Source organism: Talpa occidentalis, unplaced genomic scaffold (genome assembly GCF_014898055.3).
Source record: "Talpa occidentalis isolate TD23 unplaced genomic scaffold, MPIMG_talOcc4v2.1 talOcc4.16, whole genome shotgun sequence".
NCBI lineage: Eukaryota > Metazoa > Chordata > Mammalia > Eulipotyphla > Talpidae > Talpa > Talpa occidentalis.
In genome coordinates this window covers 62,566,733-62,588,759 of record NW_023601653.1, presented here as the reverse complement: position 1 = coordinate 62,588,759, position 22,027 = coordinate 62,566,733, and the positions used below count along the sequence as shown (strand labels likewise).

The 22,027-nt window shown below is 42.2% G+C and overlaps 1 protein-coding gene and 1 long non-coding RNA gene across 6 annotated transcripts in view; one reads left to right on the top strand and one right to left on the bottom strand.

Moving 5' to 3' along the window:
• Positions 1 to 22,027, top strand: part of ETV6 (ETS variant transcription factor 6) — a 232,492-nt gene that overhangs the window by 119,399 nt on the left and 91,066 nt on the right. The gene's annotated exons all lie outside the window — the stretch shown is intronic.
• On the bottom strand, positions 691 to 20,104 carry LOC119247708 (uncharacterized). Of its 3 annotated transcripts, none has more exons than XR_005125811.2 (4): positions 19,879 to 20,104; positions 7,028 to 7,089; positions 2,260 to 2,408; positions 691 to 855 (listed from the first exon to the last, which is right to left on the bottom strand). It is a non-coding gene; the product is annotated as an uncharacterized LOC119247708 (long non-coding RNA). The 3 variants fall into 3 exon arrangements; XR_005125812.2 differs by lacking the exon at positions 19,879 to 20,104 and adding an exon at positions 16,738 to 16,897; XR_005125813.2 differs by lacking the exon at positions 19,879 to 20,104 and adding an exon at positions 12,292 to 12,335.

The window sequence follows — 22,027 nt, the reverse complement described above, 5'->3', positions numbered from 1 at the left end:
AGGAGTTCCCCGCACCGAGCATTAGGTCAGCATTGAATCCACATCGATGTGCTATTGATTACTTCCTTGTGCTGATCTGGTTTTATTTCTTGTGGTTCTTCAGATCTCTCTGCTCAGTGGTGATGTTGAGAGGGACCATTATCACCAACACTGGGCTTGCAGACCTGTTTACCGGTGAGAGAATTGTTGAGGCTCAACCTGGTGGCTGTCAGTGCTGTGGCAAGAGCCAGGAAGTTTTGGGAGGATGGAAATTGATTTCCTTCCTTTTTGTTTTGATAGAAGATCATTCTTTGTCATAAAGATCACTGAAGATCCTAGCAATCAAGTTAACTTTGCTGGTTTATCATCAAAGTACTAGGAATTAGTCGTAGTAAATATTTACAATGCAAGGGTCTTCCCTAAAGGGTATACTGATTTATTTCTCACTGGAGTAGGATTTACTTTCGGATGAAGTTATTGTTTAGAAGTAGAGATAAGAGTAAACAGGAAATGGATTTCTTACATGAAAGTGAATCTGCATTGAGGTAAAGACAGGCGTGCGGGGACAAAGCCCTCACTCTATAGCAGTGTTGAAAAATCCCAACATGGGGTCCCAGCTGCTACCTAGATTAAGTATTCAATTTGAATAACTCACCAAGGACTAAATATCTATATGTGCTAAAAATAATAAACTACCAGTTTGGGGGTTTTTTAACTGGCATTTTAATTTTTTTGATATTCATTCTCAGTTCAGATAAAGTTGTGGGGAGATGGATACATTTATCTGCATGCAACATAGCTGGTCACCCCAGATTTCAGCAGCTTACGTAAGAGGTGGTACCTATGTAAGTGGAATGAAGAAGCACCAGCAGCAACCTGAAAACAAAATAGAATTCAGTGAGCAGAATTGTTATACAAATACTTTGCAATATGGATAAAGATGCTTAAAATAGTTTCACTCACTGGCTCAGTAATTCCTTTTCTAAAGATCCATTACTAGGAAACCATCTCAGAGGCCCACAAAGATTTAAGCTGCAGGGCCATGGGAACCAATAACACAGACTTAATTCAGTAAATTAGGGTAGGTCAGTTTTTTTTTTTTTTTGCTGGAATACTATAAGGCAGTTTAAAAGGATATTTTTGAAATCCTGGTTCAGTTTAATTGAGAAGATGGGATACAAATTCTCTCCTTGAAATAATCCCGATGAAAAATTTCGCAAAAATAGGCTAGAAGAAAATGCAGGAAAATCATTATTGTGGGTTGCCCCTAGATGAAAGAATAATAGATTGATTCTTTTCCCCTTTCTTTACTGTATTTTGTTCTAGCATTATCTAAGATTATTTTTGTTCATAGGGTCCTATGAAATACTGATAACTTTTGTCCCCACTGGTCACTTCGCACTTAGATGAATTGTGCTAAAGTAAAAATCTGGGTGTCTATTTTTGTTGTTCCCCGCCCCCAGCTCCATCTCAACCTCTCTCACCCTGCCCCAGCAGCTCCCCACAGTCTGTTGGATACATGTAGTGGAAATCCCAGACTCTGCGGTTTGTTTGCCGCTGTGACACCATGTCATCCACTCCCCTCTTTGCTTTCTGTTCTCCAGCCCTCCTGACCCTTTTCAATTTCCTATACAGTTCATAGTCTCTGTCTTCCACTGGCCGTAAAGCTCTTCTCTCTATATTCAGCCCTTCTCCCTCCTCTAACACATACTTCTAATTTAGCAAGATAAGATCAATTGACAGCTGAGCCTAGACAGGGACTAGGGGTGCCCATTCCCCAGTAGTAGAAAATCCTCATAAAACCTTTGTTTCCCCCCAAAACTTAGCTACTAACAGCCTGCTGGAAGCCTTCCCAATAACATAAACAGTCCATGAGCACACACCTTGTATGTTAGAAGTATTTACATACTGTATTCTTACAAATAAAGTAAGCTAGAGAAAATATTAAGAAAATCATAAGGCAGAGAAACCATTTTTAACTGCTTGGGGTTCAAGGGTCAACAGTATATTTATGAAAAGACCTGCCAATCAGCGGATCCATGCATTTCAAACCCATGGTGTTCAGGTGTCTGCTGTACCTCCAGTTCTTTAGACCTCCGCTTTTAAGTCACTTCTCACCCTGCACTTCCCTGGGACTCCCCAGCAACCTCATGGGCTTCCACATGCTCCCAGCTTCCCTTCCTACAACATGGGTGCCCAGTCTGTCCTCACTGCAGAATTGCAAACTGCCACCTTGATCCCCATTGCATCCCCTAGGACACAGCATAGGGCTCAGCTCACCAGTCATGGTTGTTACGGATTGAATAGGTGAATCTCATCTCAGTGGATGGGAACTCCTGTTTTTAGATCGAGCTATGTCCGAAATAGAAAATGCATCAACTCTGGAGCCTTGCAGATCTGGATGTCTGAGAATCTCGTTTTCTTCATCCCTGAAAGGGGATCACAATGCTGATTATTATAGTTGTTGTGAGGTTATGTGAGTTACTACTTATGAAGCGCCTGCTAGCCTCTGGCCTTGGCAGTGTTCTGTTAATGCTGTCATTGTCCTGGGCAGCCCTGGTCCAGGCAGCCACGCCTGGCATACATCTGCCTTTACTATGATCTTGTCTTTTGGAAGACACTGAAGAGAGATTTGCCCAGAAGGAGCCTTTTATCCAGGAAATGAGCCCTGGTTAGTACTTATAAGCTCCTGGCAGGTGCTTTCTTCTCTTAGATTTGGCGGGGGAGGAATCATCCCAATGTCACATACCCATATGCGCCGAATTCAACAGACCCAGACCGAGGCCTGGGGTGAAGCCCACAGGTGCATTTACGGTCTGTTCCTTCAGGATGCAAATCACTCTGAACTCTGCCTTGATCTGTTGAACATTGGGTTGGAAGAAGAGAAAAATAACTCCTCTGAAAGACCAAAAAACCTTTTTTTCCTTTCTGAAGATCACTATTCTTTCAAACACCATTAAACTGCCCCGTTGAGTACACTGGGCTTGAATTTCATGGTCTGAAAGCCAAGTCCTTTCTTTGAGGTCAGAGTCCTGTTTGTGGGTGATTGCAGGTAAAAAAAAAAATCTTATAGGCTCAAACACCTGATTCTTTTACAAAACTGATAAAATGAGTAGTATCGACCTGGTGCCGTCTCCTTGATGAAGTTTCTTGAACATTGCCGAACTGTCAGGTTTGGGCTAGTGGTGGTTTTATTTCCCATACAACCAAAACCAGATTTCTGTTGGAAGTAGCTATCAGTGTGGCTTTTGTCTTTCCTAAACCTGGGCCCTGAATAGTTCAGAAATGGATTCTGTACTTTGTGTAACATGGCGTAGATTTGAGTTTCGACCAGGTACACAGGCACAAACATCTCCATGTTGTTGTGTGTGTGCTTCCCTATAAGTCCTCCTTTAAAACTTAACCTTCCATCATCAGTGAAATCATCCCCTGTCTTACAGCTTACCCTTTTTTATGGCTCCTGGAGGCTCAGCACAGCGAATATATTTGGACCAAAAACTAGCACAACCCGTCCACAGAACTCTAGAGAAAAATTGTTGAATCATTCATTGTCTTAAAGCTGGAAGTCCTTTGACTTTTCCTGTGATGTGCTTGTTTCTGATCTGAGACTATAGTTGAAGGCCCGTCTGCATGGTCATTTACATCAGGAAAGGATTTCTTAAAAAAAGGAGTAGGTGCTAAATATAGCTTCCAGGCCAAAGCCAAGGCCCACTTACTTTTCTACCTAGGCAATCAGACATTTCCAGGATGGAAATGACATAGTGCAAGTGATGCAGCCATTTGGCTCCCTGTTTATCTCTTTTCTGCCAGAGGAAAATATATAATAGCATGTTCAAAAGTGTCCCCAGAGCTGTTAAAATAACCACTGAAATAACCTTTGGTGCTTACGAGGATACCTGGATCTTTAGAATGGTCTATTTCTAAGATTTTCTACATAGACAGGTTTTTACTCAAAAAATGGCAATTATTGCAGTTCCCACAGTTATAGTTCAGTATACTATGGGAATCCTTCATGGTGGTAGGAAGTAAAAAATGATTGCTAAGAAGTCACCGATTATTCCCTTTGTGTTTGCATAGTGTGCTGGGTAATTCAGTGATAAAGTCTGCCTGAAATAAAGTTTTATACAATATCAAATAAATGATCTGACTTTAAAAAGGTTTTGTCCATGAGACTTTATTCTACGTTTGTAACATCACAGATGATCTCCCTTTAACCTTCTTCACTTTTCATTAAGTGGATGCCAAAAAAACAAAAGGGCTAATTAGGAATCATTTCTTTTCTCTCCTCCTGGAACAGAGAAGGCTTTTGATAAATAATGTGCTGAATGAATGAACCTGACTGAGTCCTCATCTGTCACATTGTAGCTGATTGGAAATATGATTGTCATCTCTAATTTGGTAGATAGAGCTGATTTCAAAATGTTACATTCTTTTTTAAATTGTATTCTTTTTTTATTGTGGTAACATTGCTTATGAGCTGATTATTTTTCAAAGCTGAGATTATCTGTGTTACTGGGATGCCAACTTTTTATTTTTTTTAAATAAATTTTATTTTTATATTCCCCATACGATTGCAACCCCCTTATTTTGACCCCAATTCCTCCCCTCCCCCTACTCCCCATAGAGTGTCTCTGGTTCATAGTTTTTTGTTGATTTTGATTTTCACTTTCTTATAGTTATTCATTTTCCTGGTCTCTTATTTAAGTTTTCTGGAGTCCTGCTATGAGTGAGACCATCCGGTATTTTTCTTTTTCTTTCTGGATGCCAGCTTTTTAGAATTTAGGGTAGAGGATTTACATTTTAGGATTTACATTAGAGTAGCTGTGTGTTCAGTAGCCTGGGTCCTTTTTTGTTCCACGAGACAAGCTAAGAATTCACCCAAACTCATTCTGTGATATAAAACTTCTAGAGTGTACAGTTCTTACTTGCCAAAAAAAAAAAAAAAAAGTTGTGTATAACTTAATCAGAGAAAGTGTTTATTGAAAAGGGTTAGGTAGCTCACTGAGTCATTAAAAAAATTTGTAAAGTAGCAGGATCCAAGGCAGGCTCAGCAGGCAAGAGCTGGGCCATGATTACACCACAGGGAATGTCCTCGTCAGATGCCACCGTGGTCCAGCTGCCAGCAGCATGTGAATTCATGAGGCTCACATCACTGTCATAAATAATATTCCACCATCCTGGGGAGTCAGTCACTCCCTTAAGTTTCAAAGACCAGGACAGGTGCAGCTCTGACCCAGGTTATGGTTCTGGTAACCAGTAAGGAAGCCCAGTAGCAGGGACCTGGTTTGGGGGATTTCCCATAGAGAAGAGGTGTGTGGATGCTGAGCAGACAAAAATATAGAAGTCTATCATAGGACTGTAAGCTATTGGGGAGATTATGTTATATCCTGTGGGGGCTTTATTCACAGCAAATGTAAACAGGCCCACCTTTGTGTTCACCGGAACAGCCATACAACAGCAATGGATTGTCGCCTTTGCCCCACTTCATTTTAGGAGGCTTTAGCAAATTATGCAAATCTCAATAAATTTTTGTTTCCAGATTTCGGTTAGCCTGCTAAGAACCTTGCCTAAACCATGAAACAATGACAAAGCCCCTCTTGAAGGAAAAGATGGACCTGATTTTGTAACATGTATAGTATTCAACTCCTTGGAAGCATTGATTTACTTTCTAGAAAATTGCTTGTAATAATTTCTGCTGCATGTCAATGTACCTAACTGCTGCTCAGGACCTCAGAGATGAAACTTCAACTGTGACCCAAGTTATGGATGTGTCTGTTGCTTGTCAGGTAGCAGAATGGCCTACTGGTGCTTGAATATGTTCAGTGAGAAGTAGGTCTCTGCCCCTTTGCTTCCCCATTCCTGGAGAGTTCTAGATGTGATAAGGCTTTTCTTAAGCTCACCTCCCTGTTACTTTGCTCTTTGATTCTAATTTCATCATGTGGAACCAAACGGGACATGTTCATTCCACATTTGTTCTACAGACAGACAGAAGTTTGAAATCAGATGTCATTCCCACCTTTGCCATTTACCCATAAGCTGGGTGAATTTTAGGCAAGTTATGTAACCTTTTTTGAAATGCTGTTTCCTCATTGGTAAAATGAGAAAAGTAATCCTGCTTTGCAGGGATTAAAATGTAATAGAGGGCACTTTACCCTGTGCTTGGCCTTCACAGCTGTTAGCCACCCTCATTGTGATTAGTCATGCCCTCAACGATAGCTATCTTGTCCCATCAGTCCACTCTCTTTCAGGGTAAACCTCTTCTCATTGGGGATGAATCCTCCCAGGTTGTTCACATTCTGGTCTTCTTCCTCAGCTCTGTTCTGTCACTCTTTTCCAATTTTTTTAATGTTTGTGTGAAAATACAATTTTCATACCAACTGGGCTAAGGCAAATTTCTGTATCGGTATTTTTCTTCCAATAGGTGTAAACTGTTTTTTTTGTCAGATGAATAGATGATTATTTTATTGCCATGACATAAGTTTGCATTAGCACATTAGTATCTGGGTTTTACTTACGTTCATGATTTTTACTATGGACTGCAGCCAAAACCAGAGTTATCCTCCTTTGTGCTTTTGTGGGTCTTTTCTTTTTTTAAACTTAAATATAGGCCTTTCCATTTAATCCTGTTAAATTTCATTTCAATTGGCTGAGGTCATTTTGATTCTCTGTCCTCTCTCTCTGGAATCTTTTCTACTTTACATCACCCAAGTTAAGTGAGAATTCCCAGTATGTCTTTGCGTTAATTATTCAGAAAGAAAAAAGATTGAGCAGAACAGAATCAGTGAAGAACCCCTATGGCATATGACTAGAAATTATCTTCCAGTTAGACATATTTAGACACATCTTTATAATCAACAAGTAGGCAGTGGCTATGTAATGCTTTATAGCTTATAAACCTCTTTTTATATGCCATATCCTACTTATGCCATAAATAACACAGCATCATTTTAGAAAAAAAGCACAATGGTACGCCATTTCAATTCAACCCATAAGATAGCATGAAACTGTCAGATTATTTACTGAAATCAAGATGCACTCTTTGGCTCACCTGAAAAATCTTTACCAAGTCCCCTCTCTCACTTTCTTAATCTGCTCCTGGTGAACCTAGACCTGAGGGACAGACATAGACAAGAGATTTTCTTAGGAGGTAATAAGTAGATGGTTAATCAATTTATAGACTCATACTGCTTTCAGGAGAGATCAAGAAGAACCATAGTTTTGTCTGAGAGGAGTTTTTGACCTGGCAAGGCACTCAAAACATTTTGAAATCTGAGGGTTTTATTCATAACAGTATGTTCATGTGTATATTTGTGTGTTTTCCCTGGAACAAATGATCATGGAATTTTACATTTTATATTTTATTTTAAAATGTACTCCGTGGGACGTTTGATAATATAATGGAAAGATGGGTATTTGGAGATCACGAGGAAATGCTTGAAATCTATCCATTCTGTAGAAGTTTATGGTGACCAGATTAGAAGAGGTCAGCTTCCCTTGGTCATGTGCTATTTCTCTCTAAGTATCTACTTAGGAATTCTCACAAATAACTGATAACTATGACTTCAAAAGTATATGCCCTTGGTTTGAATGTGTATAAAATTATAAGATAATCTTAGGTGTGTTGGTGTAAGAAATGTACTTATTTTCATGTGTAAGATACTTGGGAGGTACACATATAAGCAAAACAGTAACTACAGATTGGACTGGAGAGGGAAGTAGAGCTAAATTTTGAAAGTCTATGCTAAGGAGTTTTGATTTTTACCTTTAAAGTTGTAGGGTGCTATTCAGGGAATTTAAAATAGGGGAACACTTTGATCAGACTTATGCTTAAAAGCTTTTGTAGGTAGCAACACAGAGTGGTAAGAGATTGAGGGAAAAAAAAAACAAAACTGGTGCATTGATCCAGGTGAGTAAAAAATACAAGTCCAAATGAAGGCAACATCAGCAGGGGTGCAGTGAATGGGAAGGGAAATGTTCAAGTGATATTAAGTAGGTTGAACAGGCTAGGTTTAGTGATGGATCAGATGGGGCGGGTGAGGGATAGAAGGAGAAAAGATGTAGTGTCTATTATCTAGGGTGGGAAGATGAGAAGGAAGAATCTATAATGGAGCAGCCAAAGAGAGGAGGAAAATTAGAGGCCAGAGAGAATCGCAGGACAGGAAATGTAATTCCCTCAAAACCAAAAGCTGCAGAGAAGTCAGGTGAAATGAGGACTAAGGATGTCCTTGGCTTTCAGAAGAAGTAAAGTGAAACAATTTTTGAGGTAGGAGAGGTTGGTAGAAACCTGGTTCCTGTGTGTTGAAATGTGGAAGAAAGTGATTATTGGTCTCTTTGACTGACTTGGATTGGAACAGAGATGGAGAGAGAAGGCAGGAGCTGGAGGGCTATGGTGGGGAGAGGGAAGCTTTTATGCATCTTGTTTGTTTAATGGAAGATGCTTAACCAAGAAGAATTGCTGTTGAGCCCTGGAAATGTAGGAGAAATAAGGGGTGACTTATGGAAGTAGGTTTTGCAGGAAGGAGGTAAAAAACAAGATGCAAAAAAAAATGGAGGAATTCTTTAGTTTTCAATAGGAGGATGGATTCATTCCACTCATGCTATAAGAAAGACAAATATAAATATAGGATAATTGTTTATATGAGGGCAGGTTGAATAACTGGTGGGAATCCCCTCCAAAATTCCATTTTTTTCCTGTGATGTCATAGATGGAGGAGTTGGCAGTGAAAGAGATGAAGAGTGCCAGCTGAGCCCCCCGGGGAAGTTGTGCGGCTAGTTGAGGTCTCTGCCTTGCCTCCAGTGGGAGATGGTGGGGTCCCTAAGGCTACAAGCCTCTGTGCAGTTCTCTCTGTGTTGTTGAACACCATGGTGTGGTGGGGAGAGAGGAGATAGAGGGCCTCCCTCTTGGAGTAAAAATGAGTCCTGGCTGTGAGCCCAGATATGGGCCATGCCATTGAGGGCCCACGGCAAACCAAACAGAAGTGAGGAAGGGAGCCCTGTGACTCTGGATGAAAAGTGTTCTGCGCACAGAGAGCAGTGGAGGCCTTGGAGATGTAACATGTTTGGTGTATTCAAAGGAGCAACGAGGAGGCTAGTGGGTCTGAAGTGCTGAGGGGCAGGCGAAGGACAGCTGGGTTTGGAAGGAGGGGTGGGAACAGGAGGATTTGGGAGGAAGCTCTGTCTGGGCTCTTGTGGAGTTTGGCTTTCACCTTGCCAGTGAGAATTGTACCCAGAGGACTGACAGTCTGACTCTGATTTTTGAAGGATCATTCTAGTTGCTGTGGAGAGAAGAGGGAGGAGGGAGGTGAAAGCAGAAAAACCTGTTAGGAGCCAGTTATAGTAAGTCTGATAAGACATGGTGGTAGGTTGGACCAAGCACGTTCCTACCTCAGGGCCTTTGCACTTTCTGTTCTGTCTGGGATGCTCTTCCCCCGGATATTTGCATTCACATGCCCTCCCGCCCCCACCTTCTGATACCTGCTTTCATGTCACAGACTGGCCCTCACAAGCTAACCTTTTCCATTACGTTGTTTTCCACCCACCTTTCGTACCTACAACATTGTTCACACTTACCACTATTTGCCATCATTTACATTTTACTTATTTATTCATTACCTTTTTTCCCCTGACGAAGGTAAACATGAAAGAACAAGGATTTCTGTTTTGTTCATTGCTGTGTACCTAACGCCTAGAAAAATGCCTCCACAGAGGAGGTGCTTGATAAATATTTGCTGAATGAATTAGGGAAGGAAGTTCTTCTGTGCTCATTATCACCAACACCAGCTCCACCTTTAGTGTTAGTGAGAAAATGGCTGTGATGGTAGTTTTTCCTCACCGTATCTCCCCTGTGGCAGAGATGTGACGCCTCAGGTGTCTTCCTCTGAAGTGTGTCACTAACCCTTGAAGTCCCTCTGGGTGCCGGGGGCGGCAGGCAGCCTTGTGTGCAGTTGGTGTCAGTCTCTGCATCTTTTTTTAGTCACGTTGCTCACGCTCTTCAGAATCCTCTAGCTTAAACTCTTGAGTAACTCTGGACATTGGAGTTAGCTGGCAACTTGAGAACCAGATGAAGGATGCTGCCAATAGCATGCCTTCTGTGCTTGGCATCTAATTCTGGCACTTGTTTTAGCAGGTTTGATTGCATAACGCAGCCATTGGCTACAAAAACTGACCCCATCTCCGGGAGGGAGGAGGATATGGAGGCGCAAGATGGAAGCTGTTTTAGGGATGCAGAGGATGCACTAGGGTTCTTGTTTTTTTTTAATATACCTGCATTTCTAATATCCTCAGGATATTACGCTGGGATATGACTCCCTTTGGGGAGGGTGGCGTGATGTCATTGTTTGTGATCCATTCTTACCAAGTCTTTACTTTTACATTTTTCATGCCTGAATGCCATGTTTTGCAATATTTTATCTGCTATGAAATTGGTATCAATTAAGTACAACCTAATCTGTTTTCCCTAAGTGGAGATACATGTGCATGCATATTACTTCTTCTGCTATTTAGAACTTGTCATTTGTTATGACTGAAAAATAGCACTTGTAGTTGACATACGTCCAGAATAAAAACAAAGACTTCCTAGATTTAGACCTTACGGTCTCACGTGGACCAAAAATAGGGTCTCTGTTGTTTTTGGTTGTACAACCATGATGCCTTTTGAGAACCCTCATTTCTAAGGGAAAGACTTTACAATCATTTTGTTTTTAATGTGTGCAAGGCGTACTTTCAGTGACAAGGACATCTCACCAAGAGTCAGGACAGTAGATCTCTCCCTAAACAGAGGCGTGACCCTGGGCAAGTCACTTGGAGAAGAGGGAGGCACAGAGAATGTTGAGCCAGATGATTTCCATAGACTTCCGCCATGAATGTACAGCCATTATTTGCATAGGTCCTTGGCTGTGTCTCTTTTTTGAAGCATTCAGAGTTAATGAAAGTTAACAGGAGCTCTCTGACTACAGAGAAAAATGGCTCCTATGGCAGAGCAGATGCCAATCCCTTTTTCGGCTCTCCCAGGGCAGAAGACCCACTCCTCACTTACAGCCCTGAGTATTGACGTCACTGATCATTGATGCTGCATAAGTGATACTGTTGCCAGTGGTCAGATGCTGAGCTCACCAAATAATAGAACCCTGGAGGTATTGTCAAGCCCAGTTATGGCCCCCAAGTCCCTAAAAATATGCAGAGCAGTGGGGCTGGTTCCATCAGCCAAATTTAGTGTTGGAAACACCCCATGGTAATTCTGCATTCGAGGCGACAGTATTGTAAGGTTAATCAAACCAGGGGAGAGTGAGGTTACTCTGCTTTGGGCTAGAGTTATAAATACGAAAATAACCCCATTATTTTAGTACCTGCTCTCAGATAGGCAAAAATCCTTCAGAAACAAAGTATCAGCAGCTGTGGTGTTCAGCTTGTAAGCCACTAGCCACCAACAGCTTTTGAGCACTCAACATGGCTGCTCCTTAGTGAGGGTGGCTAAAATGTAAAATACACATCAGATTTTAAAAACAATGGTATACAGAAATCGCCAATAATAATTTTGATATTGACCACATGTTTAAATAATATTTAGAGGGCCTCCCCAGTGGCGCAGCGGTTGAGCGCTGGGTTGCGAAGCTGCCCGCGCGGCCTCTGCGGCGCCAGTTCGATCCCCGGCTGCTCCCCGGCCACCGGAGGAGGATCCCACATGGCGCGCAGATCTCCTGCCGCCCGCTGCTCCCCTCAGCAGTGTACTTCGGTCCTTCTGCCTGTTCTGCTCCCCGCTCTGGCTCTGGTGAATTCTCTCACCCTCCTGTGCTTCTGACTGTACCCAGTGCTTGTATAAACAAAACAAACAAACAAATAAATAAATAAAAACATGCCTCTATGAAAAAATAAATAAATAATATTTAGATATATGTTAAATAAAATATTTTATTAAAAGTAACGTCAACTTGGGCCTCCCCTGGTGGCGCAGCGGTTGAGCGCTGGGCTGCGAGGTGGCCCGCAGCCTCTGCAGCGCTGGTTTGTTCCCTGGCCACCGCCGAGGGTCCCACCAAAAAAAAAAAAAAGTAATGTCAACTCTTTCTTTGCTCTGGCGACTAACATGGTTCCAATTACATTATGTGGCTTCCTTTGTATTTCTATTGGAAGTGTTGGTCTGTACAGAGAGATGTCTCAGAGATGAAAAGGTTGGGACTGCTTGCTTCTTCATCTTGCAAATGAGCAAAGTGAGATCAGAGAGGTTAGGGCACCTGTTCAAGGTCCCATAGTGAGTTGGCAGCTGAGTCAGGATTGAGCTGGTTCATTTTCCATTACCAAAAACAACCATATATTTACCTGCAGTATCCAACTTGCTGCTTAGAATAAAAGCCAGAACTCTTATATAGATTCAGCAGCCATTTTTCCAATATGAGTTTTCCAAGTTGTGTCCACTCCATCATCGAATTCAAGCTGAAATAAAGAGTTTATGGTGATGGCTCACGGGTGTCTTGGTAGTGGTAATTTTATGGGGACAACCCCTGAGAGGAGAAATCAAACACTGTACAAAAATGAACAACAATGTAAAAATACATAAATAAAAATGGAGAAAAAAGGGGAAAATGCTTCCTTTAAAGGACTCAGTGAGAAATCTCCGCTTTCATTCTTGAGTCGATTTCTTTCAGACCAACACCCTGGTGTGGAACATTAATTGCTGAAGAAAACCACAATGAGAAAACATCGACAAAGAGTCCAGCCCTCATTCATCATGCTTTCCCCTGAAACACAGCAGGAATCCCTTCAACAAATACCCATTAAGAGATTAAGGTTGACCAAGAATAAAGTGTTTCTTGGTCTCCAGGCAGTTCATTTGAAATCGTTTCCACAAGATTAGGGACCCCAATGATAGAATCCATCTCGGCGCTGTGCTCATATAATATTAGTCTTAAAATTTTTTAAATGTATTTTTTTTAATATTGAACTCATGAGACTTTAATGCGACTAAAAATCATAATAACATTTTACCCACAAACAAGATCTTGCCCCCTCCATGGTTTTTAACCAAACCCAACAATTCTATCATTTTAAAAAATTGCAAAATGTGGTCTCTGTAGTATAGTGAAATCGTGAGCTCTTAAGGGAGAGGACAGTGAGGAAACTTAGCATCCAGCGCACTTGTTCATTGGTGCTGTCTCCTGGGCCATCATTTCTGCTCTGATAACTTTATTTGGCCTTTATGGTTATCGATACTGTTACATAGAGTGTAAAGCAGCTGGCCATTTCACAAGGTCATTTCTAGACCTTCCACACCCCTGGCCCTGCTCACTAAAGGCCACCACTTTCAAACCTTCCAACCACTTAGTTCCAAATCTCAAATCCCACACTTATGTTACTACTACTTTTTTTTTTAAGATTTATTTATTTATGCATACAAGAACTAGGGTACAGGCCAGGGGGGCAGGGGGAAGGTGAGAGGATCATCAAGACAGAGTGAGGAACAGAACAGGCAGATCCACTGAAATACACTGCTGAGGGGAGCAGTGGGCGAGACAAGAGAGGTCTGCTGCACCAGGTGGATAGCTCCCTGGCTGGCCTGGGATCTGAAGAGGCTGCAGATAGCTTCACAGTGCTGTGCTTAACCCCTTGCGCCACCAGGGAGGCCCACTACTACTTTTTAAATTGTGGATATTATTTATTTCCTGTTATCTCATTATGGAAGATGATAGCTTGTGCTCTGATCCGCACCCCTACCCTATCAGGGAAGCCTCCTGAAATATCATTTTGGTTAGATCACTGTTTAGTGTTTAGATACCTTGATTATATAAATGAGTCATGTTTTCTAGTACGATTGCTTTCCCTTTCCTGTAACTTTTTGTTTTCCCTAGAATTAGTTAAGTATGGCATTTCTGCTATATACTCACTGCTTTAGAATTTTGTAAAAGGCTCCCTGCCTCACCGTCCTCCTGGCCCTTCATGTGCAGTAGGTGCTACAGACCCTGAAACAGGGTTGCCCAGCCCCCCTCCCCCACCCCTGCCGCCCTGCCTGCTCCACTCTTGGCTTTAGTTGGTGTCCAGCTGCCATCCAGGCCTTTCCCTTTACCTCTCCTTTGAGTTTCATTCTAGTTCCTGAATTCCATGCTTTTCCCCATTTTAGTGTATTCCCTGGGTTGGGAGTGAAAGGATGTGTATGACTGGGGGCAGTAATTTTTTTAGACATTGCATATCTAAACATACCCTTTTCTCTTCCTCTACCTGATGGAAGGATTTGATCATTTGAGTTTACAATTGTAGACGGAATTTCTGAAGTCATCACTCTCTGGTATTATCTTTTGGGCTGCTGTTAAGGCAAATGTCCTGATTTCTAATCCTTTGTGTACAATAGTTTTTGTTTGCCTGTTTGTCCTCTGGGAACACTTTTTCCCTCCAGGTTCTAAAATGTCACTTGATATGGGTCTGGGTTAACCATTCATGCCATTTCAACCTGGACATTCCCTTGTTTGAGTTCTGGGAAATCTCCTCCCATTTTCGCAGTTCTTTCCCTAGAATTTCCATCATTAGGGTATTGGTCCCATGCTTTTCTTCTCCTTGATACTGCACCTGCTTGTATTTTGAGCTTCTCTTTGGGAGGTTCTTCAGCTTTATTTTCAGTATTTCTATTGAGTTTTTATTCCTGGCATCTTACGTATAATATACATGTCTCCTCTCTGTTCTCGACTTGTTCCTCATTATAACTTCTTGTTCTTGTTTCACAGTCACAGTATGTTGTTTCATTTATCTAAAGATAAGAATAATTTCTTTTCCCAGCATTATCTTTGTTTTCTTCAGTTGACATTTCCTTGTGGTTTTGTTGGCTTCTTTCGCTCTCTGCCTTTTCTGTGCTGATCTTTGCTCGTCTGCTCGACAGAGCACTACAACAGTGAGTGGGTTGGAGCACAACAACAGAGGGTGGAGCATTACAGCAGTGGGTGGGATTCTACCTGCCTGAGTAGGTCTTGCCCACAGAGCTATTTCCTTGAGATCCCTTTGGTGTGAATAACTTCAGGTCTTTTGTCCTTGGTTACTTGGACTTCCCAGAGATGAATGACTCTTCCAAGTACCCATTCTAGAAGTTATTGGTCTGGCTGCCATCTGCCTGGGAGTATGGGGTAGGGTTGGGGGGCTGAGTGGTCTACATAGATACATTCTTTTAATCTTCCATATATAACCTTTCAACGAATTCCACCTCGTTATGATATTTTGGTGGGTCACTGTGTTTTACTATCGCCAGATCATAAACATCTTTTACCCAGAGTGGGGAAGGTGTTGGCGGGACAGAAGGAACGGTGACTTAACTTTTCAGATTTTCAGATGTAACTAGTGCCACCAATTTCCAAGTCTTTTTAGAGGTTCTTCACTGTAAATCTAGTTACTTCACAGCTTTCCTTCATTCGAGTTTAGAATTCTACTTTCTTGGTTTTGCTAAGTAAATTATCACTAGTTCATCTGCTTTCACATTTCTGGTTTGTTTTTCTTCATTCCCCTCCTGCTCCCCCTCTCCTTCCTTCTTGTTCTTATCATCTCTCCTGGTGGTGTTGTCCTTGTGCCTTCTTAAAAATCTCTTTGCTGTTATTTTAAAGGCGTTTGGGGAAAGAGAGCAGACTTAAAATTAACTTCCTCAAACTTTGATGAATGTTGACAATCTCTCTGCCACAGGGAAATTGTCTAAAATGTGTGTTCTTGTATATGTTAAAGTAGAGCTTCTCTGAAGGAAAATTCTTTGTGAGTTGAAGTTATTATTAACAGTGATAACATGTTTTACCTTTAGACACATACAGTGTCACCTGGGTAGAACTCCTGTGAGACTCTTATCTAAGGGACAGGTAGCTGTATCTTTGCATTCCAGTCCCCTGTAGTAGAAAACAACTAGTCTATCTCCTTTGTTAGAAGAAATGTATGGAAGAATCTGGATAGTTAGTTAGGTTTTTGTTTTTACAGCAATGCCCTTTGATTCATTAAAAATATGTGAATTAATTATAAGCTTATTAATATTTCTAAAATCCCTAAAACCATGACAGGCACACAACATGTTGCCACTGTCACTGCTATTGCCTATGCTGTCCACATCAGTGTTGTCCAGGTGTTAAAGCGAGCTCATGGTTCTCAAACCCAGCTGTGCAAGAGATTGACTGGACCAATCTCTTTGTCAAGAGATTCCACTTCCACCTCAGACCTACTTAAAATATTCAGGGGCGGGTTCCAAAATACAGCGCCAGTATTCTGGAGAAGAGATAAGTGAGATATTTCGAGAACCACTTGGGGTGGGGACATTTGCCACATCACTGATGGAAATTGCTATGTAGACAGTCCTTTAAGAAGGAAGCAAGATGAAGCCAAGTAGCCATGCCTGAGAGCTGAGACTCAAAGCAAGATGTATATCCACTCCAAATAGATACATAAGTGTATGCTATTTATACACACACACACACACACACACACACACACACACACGCAGAGTAAATATACACAGTAAATGCAGACACGCATAGATGCTGGAAATCAAGGCATTTCAAGGCATTATGCCTCACCCTCCTATACTCAACATTGACCAGCTGTTCATTCCCCTTCTTGATACTGTTTTGCCACTTTTATAAATCATAACTGACCCAATAGAAGAATTAGCAGAGGAAGTTCATGCAGATGGATGTACATTTATCCTGCTCTTGAAAGTATTGGCCAGAGTCAGCTAAACCTTTACTTTTATTTATCTTTTAGTAAATTATTTTTTATTGGGGTAAAATTATCTGCATGTTGTAAACTTTGACTTACAGCACTGTATTGATTTAGAAGGACAGGCTCACACCTCTTCAAAAGTCAGCTGCCAGGCCTCCCCTGGTGGCTCAGCGGTTGAGCGCTGGGTTGCGAGGCTGCCCGGTAGCAGCCTCTGCAGAGCCAGTTTGATCCCTGGCTGGCGGCGGGGGTCCCACAAAAAACAAACAAACAAAAAAACCAAAAGTCAGTGCCACTACACCTCCACCCAACAGAGCCCCAGGTAACTTCCACCCTGGGGCATTCACTTCAGACCAAATCCACACCCCCAAAGGGGACCAGCAGATTCTGAGACAGATTACATTTCAATTACTATGTTTAGATTCCAGTCTTATATGCTAATGGGGTTCAGTTTTCATTCATCTGCTGTAAAACAAAACAACCCTTACTTGGGACTGAGCTCAAGGAGAGAAGAGGGAGGAAATAAAAAGACATTACCCTTTATTTCCACTGTAAGTGACTCGGAAGGATCTAAATGGTTATTTTATTTGAGAATTAATAGCCACCCTTTGTTTAACTACAACAGTCAGTGTTTGGAGGAATAATTTAGATTAATAGAATCAGAATTCTATATTATATAATTATAGAATAATTAATGGCAATCACAGTCGGGGGTGGAGGGAGGAGGAGCAAGAGAAGCAACATGCACATTTGCAGAATAAGCAAACTCACATCGAGTCATGTTTTCTCATTATAAAAATTTGAATGCTTGAGTGTAAGGAATGTTCCTCTATAATTTTTAGAAAATTGATCTTCAAATTCTCTCTGCTAGTGTGGAACAATGGAGCATAATAACACTGCTTCTGTTTGGTAAAATAACACTAATAACTAACACTTGACGGATGCCAGACCTTGTCCAAACACTTTACATCTGCTACCTTGTATAATCCTCACCACAACCCTTTTGAGAAAGTCTATGAGTTTGGAGAAACTGAGGCACAAGGGGCTAACTTGGCAGAAATTGGTGGGACTCCTCTAGTAAGTTTGGGGGCTTCACTTAACTACTCTGCTTACTGCTTGCCAGAGGCCCTTACAGTATGTGCTGGGCACACGAGGCTGTGGGTTATTTAGAAATAAGCCAATGACTCCAACACAGGCTTACTTGTCCTTTCACATACTGTCTCATTCCAGACCAGCAGAAACCCTCTTGGGGGGTAATTAGAAGGGGTGAGCTTCAAAGTACTCAAAGAAATGACTCAAGGTCACTGAGGCAGCCTGTATTCAATCCAAACCAGATTCCAAAGCCAGGAGGACACCTCTGTTATAACACCCACTTTGTGCTCTTTTGCCTCTCAGGAGACAAGAGAGAAGGCCCGGGTGAGTAGGCACCTTCACTCCAGTGACCTTGTGTAGCGCCATATGACTTACGTCTACTGCCCTGGGCACAAACCTGGCTGCCTGGCACAGGTTGCCCAGGCAGGAAGGTGGCATCTCCTTTTGTGCCTGGAACAAATCACTCCTTTGCACTGCACCAGAGGACTGTACTGTGCTCACCAATGGGAGAGTGGGGGCAGATTTTTCTTTTCCCTTTTTCTTTTTTCCCTCCATCAAAAAAGATATGGATGTTGCCATCATCCCAGGGAAATCTAGAATAAATGCCATGAGAAAATGCTCCCTCTGGAAGGCATCTTGTTCCCCTGCTGTTTGTCACTATGAAAAGCTCAGCAACTGGGCAGCTGGATGGGTATAAATATAGCCCACGGCACTGACGCCCGCTGAATCCTGCTTTCTTAGAAGCACAATGGGAACCCACGGAAGTCAGGGAAGGATCAGTAAAGCCCAGTCAATCAATCAGCCTCCCTCCTCCTTCCCTCTTTCTTTCCTCTCCGTCCTGGACCTCAGTGTGGGTGTGAGGATAGAAGCTGCTCTAAGAGTGCACTTAAAATAGCTCTTGGCACTGGACGCTGGCTAAGCTCAAAGACAGGGAAGATGCTTGCTGTGAAGCCGGCCCCTGCCTGACCCTGAAGCCCAGGACTATTTTGACCATTCCGGGTCCTGGAGCTCTGCAGCTCCTGTGTTCTTTCTCAGCCCAGCTGCTTGGGCACAAGCAAGTTTCGTAGTGTGAGCTTCAGGCGTTTGGCGCCTCGCTGCTGCCTCCATACTCAGATATCTTATCCTAACCAGACTCAGCTGTCTAGAGCCTGGGGATTAAAAATAGCATCCCAGTGCTAGCTGTGGAATGCAAGGGGAGCCAGTCCGTGAGCAGAGAGGTCAGCTTTACTCAGTGCACCTGACTCTCATACCTGTGGGTTTCATTGCACCTGAATGTTTAATCTCTTGAAGTTATTTTCCTTTTTATGCTATACCATTGTCCCCTCCCTTTTTTTCAACAGTTGTACATGATAAAACTATCATCTTAGATTTGTGGGCATCCATATCATTAAGAGTCTGGATTCTGGCAGGAGAAAGTCATTATTTTACTTAGTGGTTCCCAGAAACAAATTGCATCTGGTTATCTTGCCATGCAGACGTCAGATAGTATTTGCTCTCGATGCATACATTTATGTGTTTTCTCTTTCCCGTTTGGTGGTAAAGACTTCAAGGAAAAGAACCATGTCGTCTACTTTCATTGTAGCTAGCCACAACACTTAATCATCTTGCTGTTTTGTGACTATTGACCTGACCAAAACAATCTTTCTTTGTTGGCCCTGGCACTCCTCTAGAAAATGGCATACATGCTGTATGATTTTCCCAACATCCCATTGTTCCAGGTCTGGTGTTGCCCAGTAGTCTAAGAGTAATTGCTCAGTGTTTGTAATTATTTCATTGGAGATGAGCTGTGTCTCTGCATTTTTTTTAATCTCGAAGATTGAGTCCTTTAGATTGAACCTCAGAGTATAATTGTAAAAATAAAGCAGGAGCAGATAAAGCCTGATACATTTAAGATGGTATTTAAACATGGATCAATTAGAGAAGGACCTGAGGTTGAAAAATAGGGTCCCCATTGGTCCCCTGGTGGCCTGAGAGCCCCAACCCAGGGCCTTCCTCTTCCAATTCCCTGTCTTGGAAGCAGAGCCCTGTTAGCAGAGGAGCACCAGCTGTTCCCGCCTTGGTAGTGACCCATGGAGGAGGAGCCCTCTCTGAGGAAATCAGGCCACCACATGCGACAGTCACAGTGCCAAAGTGAACATCTTGACTTACCATCAGGAGCCACTGCAGATGACAGAGTTTTCAGGGTTGATTTCCTCAAAACCATCCACTTAATCCCCAGACTCAGTGTCACCCTCCAGGATTTCCATCCATATTAGTTTCACCTATGTCCCTAACCTGTACATGGGCCAAGTCCACCCATATTCCAGAGACCAAGGCACAATTTCCAGAGAGCAAGGAAATATTGTGCAGTGGGGAAGAGCATTTGGATCTTGGCTCAGCCACATTCCACTTCCAAGGAACTTGGAATGTTGCTTAGCTTCTCTAAAGACCTGAAGAATTGGATTCATCATAATAACATTGTTCTAAGAAATAAATTAGAACATAATGTGCACCAGTACAGTGTCTGGCACATTGTAAGGACTCAAATGTTAGCTAAGATATGAAGAGGCTCCCACCCTTACTGTTAGCTTAACTTCAAAAGCCTAGAAAAATAACATGGTTAAATTTGATCCAAGTGGCAACCAAGTCCCTTCCTTCCACCAATGTTCAAATGACCTTGACTACATTCTTGAGATTTTTCCTTTTGCATCTTAATGAAACATCCACTTTAGGCAGATAAAAAGCAAACAGCTCTTCCACCAGGTCAGCTCCTGCCATGCAGAGAAGGACAGTGCATTGCTAGTGAGATGTGTGAGAAAAGGACTCATCAGGATGCCTTCTAGACAAGAGGACAGGTTGAGTTTGGGGCTCTTATGCACATACCACCAAGGAAAAGGGAAAGCACGTTACCCTAAATCATCCCCTGGTCACTGGCCAGTGTTCATCTTCCCTGTTATATGCCATATTCCTCCTTGCCCCATCATGTGCCAGCCCGATGATGTGTTTGATGTCATTTAGCCCTCAGGACGGCCATCAGCTAGATGGTATTATCCATAATAGTAGATGCAGAAGCTGAGGCTCCGTGAGCTAAGAGACCTTGTCCAGAGTCACCAAGCTCATATATGACAGAGTGAGCATTTGAGCCCTGGCCTTTTGATTCCCAACCCAATGAAGTGGGAGTAAAACAGTAGAAGTAATTGTTCACGGCTGTAGAGGTACTGACAGTCTGAAAACCAGCTCTCTTCCTTGTCTGTTTCTTACCATTGAAAGCAGAGCTCTTATGTGTTTTGTCTGTGCCTGGAACCCATCAAGGACATGAATGGGATGTCCTCCTTTTGTTTTAAGAAATTGAACAGCATGGGGAGGCTTTTTTTTTTAATTGAGGTTAATATTGATTTGTAGTACTATAAAAGTTTTCAAAACTTGACAAATGTGGGCCTCCCCTGGTGGCATAGTGGTTGAGCGCTGGGCTGCGAAGCTGCCCGCAGCCTCTGCAGCACTGGTTCAATCCCCGGCCGCCAGGCGAGGGTCCCACATGGCTCGCAGACCTCTCCTGCCGCCCACTGTTCCCCTCAGCAGTGTATTTCAGTCAGTCTGCCTGTTCTGTTCCCTGCTCTGTCTCTGGTAAATCCTCTCACCCTCCCGAGTTCTGACTGTACCCAGTGCTTGTATAAATAAATAAATCTAAAAAAAAAAAAAAAACTTGACAAATGTATGTAACACGCTATGCCTACCCCCAAAGGTCTAGTTTCTGTAACTGTAACTCTTGTCCAATTAACTCTTTCTACCTGTTGATCCCACCCCCACCCCTACCCCTCATCTCTCTGAACCACTGTAATGTGATCAGAATCTAAGGGTTTTGTTTGTTTACTTTGTTTCTTTATATTCCACATATGAATGAGGTCATAGCATTTGTCTTTCCCCTTCTGACTCAACATAATCCCCTCAAAGTCCATTCACATTGTCACAAATGGCAAATTTTCACCTTTTTTATAGCTGAGTAGTATTCCATTGTGTACCTGTACATCTTTTTGATCTACTCATCTGTTGGAGGACACCTAGGCTGTTTGCATAGCTTGACTATTGTGAATCATGCTGCAGTGGGTATAAGGGTGGTGACAACTTTTCAAATTGTTTTCATATTCTTCTAATACTGGAGTATAATTCTGGATGTTCTTTAGTCAGTGAAACATCCTTTCATTCCTGTCAAGAACCTACAAATAGTTTGTTGGTCCTCCACTATGATGTTCCTAACGAATCCAAATCATGCCATAAATTAAGTTCTGTTTTTGAGAGGCCATTTATCCTTTTAAACACT